This window comes from Melitaea cinxia, chromosome 9 (genome assembly GCF_905220565.1).
Source record: "Melitaea cinxia chromosome 9, ilMelCinx1.1, whole genome shotgun sequence".
Taxonomy (NCBI): Eukaryota; Metazoa; Arthropoda; class Insecta; order Lepidoptera; family Nymphalidae; genus Melitaea; species Melitaea cinxia.
The window spans coordinates 14,333,397-14,343,906 of record NC_059402.1 but is presented as its reverse complement, the minus strand read 5'-3'; the positions used below and the strand labels follow the sequence as shown (position 1 = coordinate 14,343,906).

General features: G+C 32.3%; 1 non-coding gene across 1 annotated transcript; it reads right to left on the bottom strand.

Moving 5' to 3' along the window:
* Positions 1–1,002: 1,002 nt before the first annotated feature.
* Positions 1,003–1,074, bottom strand: Trnae-uuc. Its single transcript has one exon. It is a non-coding gene; the product is annotated as a tRNA-Glu (tRNA).
* Between the last annotated feature and the right edge of the window lie 9,436 nt (positions 1,075–10,510).

Here is a 10,510-nt window from a genome sequence, read left to right as displayed (position 1 = left end):
AATCGCAAATAATAATAATTCGCACTAAATAAGTGTCGTTGTTTCAAAATTAAAGCCGTTGTATATACAATTTTAATAGTTAATTAATTTACAAAAACAAAAGCAACAACAATTTTTTTAGTTATTGATGCCGGTAGAGCAAGTAATAATCTATAAAATGATATATAATTTATGTGGAGTAATTGTGAGGGTTTTTTCTAAAAAGGCATACGTCTTAATCTTAGTTTATTAATATATATTTCAATAAACACCGACGGTTTTTGTTTGTTAAAGTATATATAAATACTAGCTGACCCCGCAAACATTGTTTTGCCATATATGTTATAAGCCCCCTAAATCCCCCCTCCACGCCCCCTATATCTATATGTATGAAAAATAGATGTTGTTCGATTCTCAGACCTAGCCGATATGCACACAAAATGTCATAAAAATCGGTCCAGCCATTTTGGAGGAGTATTTTAACTAACATTGTGACACGAGAATTTTATATATAAGATATTAACCGGGTAAATGACGCTTAAACAGATTTCGTATGTAGGATATGTAGGAGACGTCTGGAAAGAAATTAGATATTTTGTTTTCCATTAAATATTGAACAATATTTTTCATGCATTATACTTTTTAACCGACTTCAAAAAAAGGAGGAGGCTACTCAATTCAATCGTTATATATATATTATACATAAATATATATGTATGATCGGGGTCCATGGAATAGAAGTGTTTTTTTTTTAAATCATAAATTCGCTATACCTGTGATTTCTTAGAAGAAAATGCATAAAGTAGGTGGGGGTTGTACGCTATATTTTCTACATTATTTTAAATATAATCATATGCTCTTAAAATATGAATATAAACATAACAATTGCCTAAATTTAACAATTTAACAAACATCCACTAAAATTTAAAAGCAAGAAAAAAGAAGGGAAGTTTTCTGTAAAGAATTAATTGGACACCTAATTTAAAATATAAAACATGTAAAAAAACATATTAAAAAGAGTCTTTCCCGTACCGGGAATCGAACCCGAGCCTCCTGGGTGAAAGCCAGGTATCCTAGCCACTAGACCATACGGGATACAACAATTCTGTTATAATAGTTTACCAGTTTCATTAAACAATTATATAAAAATGTGTTATCAGAATAAGTTCATCAGAAAGAAGCAATGACGATAGTTTTTATGATTACAAGAATTATATTTTAATTATTTTATTTATAAGTTCTTGTGCATAGTATAGCTAGCAAAGGAAAAAAACCGACTTCAATTAATCGACAAGTAATACAACGTAAGTTGACGAAGAAAATTAACAAACGCACTAGTTGTCACTACGATTTTTGAGGGTTCCCCTCGATTTCTCTGCGATTCCATCATCAGATCCTAGTTTTATTATCATGGTACCACACTTGGGATATCTCCTTTCCAACAAAAGAGAATTCAAATAATTCAAATAGAATTCAAAGAGAATCAAAATCGGTTCGTAAACGACGAAGTTATCCCCGAACATACATAATTATATATACGGTACATATACGGTCGAATTGAGTAACCTACTCCTTTTTTTGAAGTCAGCTAAAAATAGTTTCATTTTCTCTACAGTAACTTGATAGCGTTCGTTACTCATAGTAGGGAATATATCTGCCAACCTGCATTAGAGCAGAGTAGTGGATTAAGCTCTGATCCTTTTCCTACATGGAGAAAGAAACCTACGCCCAGCAGTGGGATATTACAGGCTAAAGCGTTCTCCACAATAAATTATAGAAGTATTCAATATGAACTGACTTTTAAAATTTCAAACCAAGAACAAAGGCGTTCGCCTCACCTCTAACTCACTCTGTCAATATAAAAAATGTACGGGAGACATTCAGTTCTCGTTTGTTAAAAAAATAACAGACTATAGATAGAAAAATTTAAATTTATTTATTTTATATCTTGAGAATAATATTCAGATATATATTTTAAATTATTATTATACTAAGTATTCTGCTCAAAATTGCACGATTACTTACGAGATAGCATAGCCTAACATCAAAATTTCAATGCTAACGGACAGAACTAGTACATTAAAGGATATTTTACTTAGTACATTGCTGTATGTGTTAATGTCAGAAAAACCAAAGAGAACTAGGTTGCGGAAGTTGAGCCCAAGGCAACGTCGGTACCCGACTGTAGAGATACGCCTTTCACCCGTCTTAGAGATCCCTTTGATGTGAATATATATGTGCTACAATACTCTACTTGCCTTTGACTAACTAAAAACCGTAAACATTGCTTTTTCACCGACAGTATATGTTTTGCTGCTTTTTTCTTTTTCTCACAGTTCGTTTCTTTACCGTGAGACCTCTTATACCAGAGTAGCGGTGATGTGTTGCCTCAACACCGGTTATAGTGTTATTGGTTCCGCTCGGAGCAGATATTTATACAAACGCTTATTACTGGACTGTACTAAAAACTGGACTGAATTGTTTATATCTGTATAACTCCCCCAATATGCCTCAGATAACACGTAAATCATAGATACCCGTCAGGTATCGTTACCCGTGGTAGATAATTGTGTTTGCTCGCAAACAAAAAAAAACCGACTTCAATTAAATCGACGAGTAATACAACGTAGATCGACGAAAAATAGTCAAGTAACTACGCGTTATCAGAGATTACTCAAAAAGTGGCTATTAGATCTCGATAAAATTTATATGTGACCACATGATAAACATCAGCTTTCGATCAAATTAAAAATTATCAAAATCGGTACACCCAGTAAAAAGTTATTGCGGATTTTCGAGAGTTTCCCTCGATTTCTCTGGGATTTCATCATCAGATCCTGGTTTCCTTATCATGGTATCAAACTAGGAATATCCTCTTTCCAACAAAAATAACGTGTGGCACTCGGGGACTGCCGCGGTAAAGCTATTGCATAGCATTTTGTATCAACTTATGCAATTATAATTATTTATTTATTTTATTTATGCAGTATTTCTTTTTCTTTGATATTAATTCAAGTTACATTTTTTGAGCGTGGTGACCGATAAGAAAACATTTTTTTTTCTTTTATTAAATAAATAAAAAGTTAATATTGTTTAAAATATTTTTATTATTTTACAATACATGTGGGTTTTATTATCTTACAGTAACTGTTGGTTATTCAGGAATATTTATCATTGAAACTATAGGTTTATGATAACTGAAATAAGAAACATAAGTTTGCGACTTAACGCAGGCACACAACGCCGTGTCGAAGACTGCCGAACTGAAACGACGTTAGACGATGCACGGCCTTCAAGCCACACCTCCGTGCCCGTCGGAGTGGCGAGCGTGAGGTTTTTTTCGTTACGGAATTTCTGGATTCGGTCCCCGCGCTCAAGGCCCGCGATAGAAGCTATGCAATAGCTTAAAAAAGAATTATCAAAATCGGTACATCTAGTAGAAAGTTATGCGGTATAATACAACGTAGGTCGACGAAAAAAGCGTCAAGTAAAAACGCATTATTAGATATAACTCGAAAAGTAGTTGTTAGATCTCAAATAAATTTAAATGGGGCCAATTGACACACACCACCTTTCGATTAAAACAAAATTTGTCGAAATCGGTCAAAAGTTCTGATGTAACATACATTAAAAAAAAAACAGTCGAATTGAGAACCTCCTCCTTTTTTAGAAGTCGGTTAAAAAGATACCATACCCAGCAGTGGAGCAGTGTGACGTTTTATGCTCCATCACTTCACTCATTATGTGTACTCGTAGAAGCCTTGTCCAGCATCAGGAAATTTACAGGCTGATAAAGTTTTAATTATTAGTTTCGTTTTGTCAAGATTTAAGACAATATACCCAAAAACAAAACATGTTTATTGTTCAACATTCTGATTTCTTATAATTGTTCTAGTGTTCATAAAAGATTAAAAATTTATTTATTTATGTATGTCCAGTCCAAAATAGTATACATTAGTTGGTATTGTAGGATTACAAGATTGTTATAGCAAAACGATGACTCGTCTTATAATAGTGCCAATAATTTTTCAATGGTACTGGTACGCACCAGTAAAAATAAAAACTTTATAACAAAATTATTTTGAATTTAATTAATTAAACTCAACAGGAAATCTTGAACAAGGTAAGTCTGACAATTATAAATACGAATTCTTTCCAGCTTTTTTCGTATACTTTCACTTAATAAAAGCGTTGTAGATGAAGAAGCAAAATAAACTCAAAGTCGAAGATCATTTGTGTAGCTCCCGTTTCTTCGCTTATTGCGAGTTGGATAAGATTTAAGACCTTCACCGGTGCCGGTGGCGTGAAGTGAAGCGAACTTTTATAACCTCGCTGTAACTCTAACTTGACTTTCGTACAAATTCGTCTCAGTATGTGACCTTATTGCAAAACCTTTAGCTTATAAACAGAAAAACGGTTAAACTAAAATAAATGTTGTCACAAGATTTTTATATAAACACACGTTAACAACCTACATTAATTGTAACGTGAATAAATAACCTTTCAATATTTTTTGTAAAAAACAAATCTCCTTCGCATCGACTTAAAAAAAAATATTGTAAAATAAATTAGAGTTAAAACATTAAATCTAATAATTCTATTTAGTAATTTATATAATTTAGTTTTTGGCGATGAGTTATCCTTTTTTGTTCATAACCTTTTAGTTTTCTTCGAAACATTTAAGTTTATATCATAATCGGAAGACTTACTTATCTAAAACGAATGCTGTGAACGCCTTAAAGTAATACGTATAATCTGTATACGTAGTACTTAACCACAAAAACATCATACTTGTATAATTTTTTAAAGATATAATTCTGTTGGTAATTCTTATTAAAATAAAGTAAATTAATTTTTAATACTTAAAAGATTAGTAGATAATACAAATGTTTACGAATTGCGATGTATAACGAAATTTTTTTGAACCAAAAAACTTTTCTAAAATTAGTATTAACATTAGTTCAATTTAATGATTTTTCCAACTAATGTAAAAAAAACGGCAGCTGTGTAAAAACACAGCACCGTATGGTATGACCCTAAAAGTTAGGGGTCTTATGTCCGCAAACTTTATAAAATATTGTCATAAATGTATTCTCATGACACAAACATATTGAATACGTTAATATAAGTAAATGCTATAAACATTTGTAACAACCTTGTCACATAACATTATTAACGAAATAATTTAAAAGCATTTGTTTTTAATTTACTTATTAATTTTTTTCTAAAGCTGTCCATAATTTTTTAGTGTCGATTGATAGACATAAAAAATATACAACCATCGCCGAATTCAAGAAAAAAATTTTTTTTTGCATTTCACTTATACGATTTTTCAACCAACCAACTAACCTACCTCAGATTTTTTTCTAAAAATAATAATACAACGTACGTAGACGAAAAAAAACGTCAAGTAAATACGAATTATTACTCGAAAAGCACTTATCAGATCTCGATTAAATTGAAATGGGACCACTTGAAAAGTATATATATATATATATATATATATATATATATATATATATGATGTCATAACAAGTACCTTTCGATTAAAAAAAGAATTATCGAAATCAGTCCACCCAGTAAAAAGTTCTGAGGTTACACACATAAAAAAAACTGTGGAATTGAGAACCAGCTATCTTTTTTGAAAAAATTCTCGGTATCTTCAGTATCACTTTGTTTTAATCTAAACTAGCTATGTGTGCCCTGTGCGCTTTGCTACGCTTTTTTTGTTGTCGTACCAACTCAGAAACCTTTATGGGCTCATGCACAACACTTTGCTGAAGATCATGACATGATCAAATGCATAGTTTACGAGTTAGTTTCTATAAAGGACAAACAGACAACATTCATATATATATATACGTTTGTTACTGAACAATATCCAGCAGCGCTAGGATATGCAAACGAGAGATGGTAAATAGAAAGAATCCTTCTCCACACCCATGGACATCACAACTACCACAAAACAACAGAAACAGATGAACAGATCATAATATACTTAGGTATTTCAAAAACTTTCGTCACCTAAAGCAAACAACATGTACTCGTAAGACAGATGCCAATATCCAAAACAATGGGTCTGAAAAAGTTGTAACAACAAAACAAACGTATAAGTTGGCCAGACTCGCGTCAAGTAATGTTTACCTTTCTTATACTTAGCATTTCTAACTTAAAACGTAAGTTCTCATCGTCAGAGGCTTATAATTACATAGCTAGATAAATATTAGACCACGTAGGAATTTCGAAAGTTATCGGTTCTGATCTGCTACAAACCTGTAACACCCCTTTGTACATCTTTCTTTTCATGTATCACTTTTGTTGTAATGTTTCTTTGTGGTGTACAATAAAGAGTATTTATTATTATTATCATTACCCCTACTAACATAATCATATCTATCAATTTGGTGGAACACCTGTTAACGCTGCAGTTTCCAGTGGTGAGACGTATTTCATGCGTAAGTTTTCCTAACTAAAGGGGTGGGCCTTCAGTGCTTTAACTACAGAGAACCCTATTTCTGCTCTGACGTAGATCTTATATGGAAAATTATTTTACCAGTTGGTTTTATAACTTAAATAATTTATATATATTTTCATTATTGTTCAACTTTTGCTATTTCAATACACAACACGGTAGCTATAATAAACTGAGGTCATTATCAATACGGCTACCACGAAAGGATTCGTTTAAATCACGGCTTGACAAGGGTAGGGTAAAGTCAATACAATTTGTGGCCGGAATAGCCTTAAAGTAACCATATTTTTTTATTTATTACCTCAAAAGTTGGACGTGATTCATTGCCGAATTTCCTCTATTGAATAAAAGTTTTAGAAAGTAAGTATAGGGTGTCAAGAAAACCCTTCAAAAGAAAATAACTTACGGCGGCTAGCTCTTATATCAACCATATCCTTATGGTAGATTTATTGTAAACGTTTACAAAAAAAAAAAATCTATTCACTATAAAGAGTAATAAGTCTTATGTTATACATTAACTATATTTTTACTATATTATACTTTATAACAATATTTATTTTAAAGTATAGTTAGTGTAATTAAATTATACAAGGCCCCTGGTATGAAAAATATGAGGAGGAAAATCTACTGAACGAATGACCTCGTTACGTTTCTCGTAACGCCATCTATCGGAAAGATAAACTACAAAGAACGAACGATATACAATAGACGATGACGTTTTGTAATAACGTTATAATTATGATTCGTTTATTTACCATCTGATATGGTATTAATCTTTTTCTTAGACTAGTAAGCCTTTTTTTTGCCTATTTAGAGAGTCGACCTAAAGGTGTAAACTCCATTCGTGTGTCGGAGCTGACATACACACTTTTTATTGCTATACAAAAATACTTTACGAAATCTAACTTGACTATGAAATTATTTTTAAGTTCCGTATTATTATATGTATTTATTTTAAGTGTATCTTTTATGAAATAAAGAAAGTAATTGTTTCACAAGACGACGACTGTAATATTTCCCGTTCTTTATCTTATTATTTTCTTTGTCATTGTTATTATTAACTTGGGATTTTATTTTAATTCGTAATCGTTATAAACGATCATCATAAGCTCTTTTTTGTGTTTAATTTTTTTCTTAGCAATGTGATGATTCTTTTAATGGTATTCAATGAATTTAGGGACCAACCTTAAGTTTAAACAACGCGTAGCATAAAAATAATTTTGTCGAATTAAGGATTTTCTCTTTTATATTTTAATAATATAATGATCACATATATATGTAACTATTATCCTGCCCTGGCTTCACTTGCGTATTCTCCTTTAAAATATGGCGTACTGCTAGCGTAGGTGAAGTTCCTACATACACAGTAGAAAATCTCATTTTCAGCCTACATATTCCATAGGTTTCATGGTTAATAGTTTCCTGGCATAATAAAAAAAACAGCTGATTTCGTCGAATGATTCTTGCGTTACTTTCCTTATATCCAAAATGTTGACGTTCTACATAATATTTATTTAATCGATTATTTTTACTACAATATTCAAAAAAAAAATCAAAGACATTTAATTTATTGTTAGATACAAAAGTGTATTTTATATCATCATCATCATCATCATCATCATCATTACAGACTATCACAGTCCACTGCTGGACATAGGCCTCCACAAGTTCACGCCAAAATGGTGTGAACTCATGTGTGTTGCCCATAGTCACCACGCTTGGCAGGCGGGTTGGTGACCGCAGAGCTGGGTTTGCCGTCCCAAAGACGCTGCTGCCCGTCTTCGACCTGTGTATATCAAAGCCAGCAGCTGGATGGTTATCCCGCCATCGTTCGGCTTTTTAAGTTCCAAGGTGGTAGTGGAACTGTGTTATCCCTTAGTCGCCTCTTACGACACCCACGGGAAGAGAGGGGATGACTATATTCTTAATACCGTAACCACACGGCGCTGTGTATTTTATAGAATATTAATGAATTGTTATAAAAATATAAAGGATTAAGAGTAAGCGCTTCCCGAATATTTCATTTTGTGACAGTAAAGCACAGCCTCCTTGGAGGCGTGCAATTATTTCTTCTTCGTAATATTAGTATTGATAGCGTTTAATTGTATCTACTTATTTTGAGTATGGTTCTTACAGTACTATGCTTTTTCATGAGTCCGGTCGTTTCATGATAGGTTTCATTATTATATTACGTTTTTGAATTTTAGAAACTAATTAATATATAGTCTGTGTACGTGAAACTTTTTTTTTATCAGTTATAACGCTTAAGTAACGCTCTTAAAAATAATCATAGTAATATTGTTTTGTACAAGCCAGTTTTATAAATAAAACTAATTAAATAAATAATCCTGGCCTTACTGTCTCTACTAGTGGCAAGAAGTCTGGATAATCGGCATGGCGATTTAACGGCGAAATGCTGCCAGCATTCTTGGCACCATTCCACGTGGATATAATTTGTAAATATTCAGTTGTCAGGTTGTAAAATATAAATATATATCTTTATTAATTTTATTAAAACAAATATTTTCTATTTTAATTTTCATACAAGTTTTATGTAGAAATAAAAACTCGTGTAATCATATTCGTTATACAAGAAAGAAACCGGCGAGAGGTCTGTTTATTTTATATGCCGCGGCTGAGGCAATATTTTCTTTCACATTTTACGGTTATATTTCTTTCATATTCTTGTAATAATTTAATAAAAATTTATACAGCACACCAGTGGAACAAGAATATTAGTTTGTATTTGTATTTATTATTGTGCTGTGTGGCTACGGCACCACAGAATATAGCCACCCCCTCTCTTCCCGTGGGTGTCGTAAGAAGCGACTAAGGGATAGCAAGGTTCCACTACCACCTTGGAACTTGAGAAGCCGACCGATGGCGAGATAACCATCTAACCGCTGGCTTTGAAGCACACAGGCCGAAGACGGGCAGCAGCGTCTTAGGTGCGACAAAGCCAGCCCTGCGGTCACCAACCCGCCTGCCCAGCGTGGTGACTATGGGCAACACACATGAGTTCACGCATTTTTGGCGCGAACTTGTGGAGGCCTATGTCCAGCAGTGGACTGCAATAGGCTGGAATAATGATGATGATGATGATGATTTGTATTTAAAACTAGCTTTTTGCAGCTTTGTTTGAATAAAAAGACTTCAACAACACCAACGTGCAACAGTATTTGTAACTTTTTGCATCAACAGTAGGAAACAAATCACGTCTTAGAATAGACAAACGATATCCATGTTCCCATGTTAATTATTGTTATGTATAAACATGTATAATTTATATTTTACTAATTTTAGGACAACTAATGTTAGAAATAAGCAAACTTTTTTGTTTAAATAGAACTTTGTCTATATGATTTTATTTTAATAATCAAAATTACAAAATGAAAATAAAGAAATTAACAAGTAAGTCAGATGATAACAGTTGATAAACAAATAATTTTAAAATGTAAAATGAGGTGTTTACCATTTTTGATCCTGGTCACTTTTAGTTACAGTAACAAATATTTCAGCACTATTGTAAAGCACGGGTGAACTCGTGACCACATATATATACAACCATGAAATTTTTAAAATTTAAAGAATTCCAATGTCTTACAATGTTATTCATGAAAAAGAAAATACAACGTGCGCGTTTTATACTATTTTAATTAATATAACAGCTAATTAAAATAAGGGACATTTACCATTCCCTTTTCTTTCCCTCCAATTCCGCTTCTAAACATAGCAAATCTAATTCTGTAACGTTTTATTCAACACAATTCAATCCAAAAAATAAATTCACTTACAAATCACAATCAAACATCGTCCCCAAACCCTTCAATTGGAAAGGAGGGACAGCGACAACGGTAGAACTTAACGACAGACATTTTATTACTTTCGCTAACAGTTTGATCGGATTACATTTAAATTTATATGATGTCCACTTCTTTATTAAATCATTCAGAGGGTTTTCGGAGAAAAGAAATTGACAACTCATTTTAAATGTCTCTTTTTATAAGGGTGATATTTTATAGGGTCTAAATCGATTGTAATATATTAGTTATTAATATA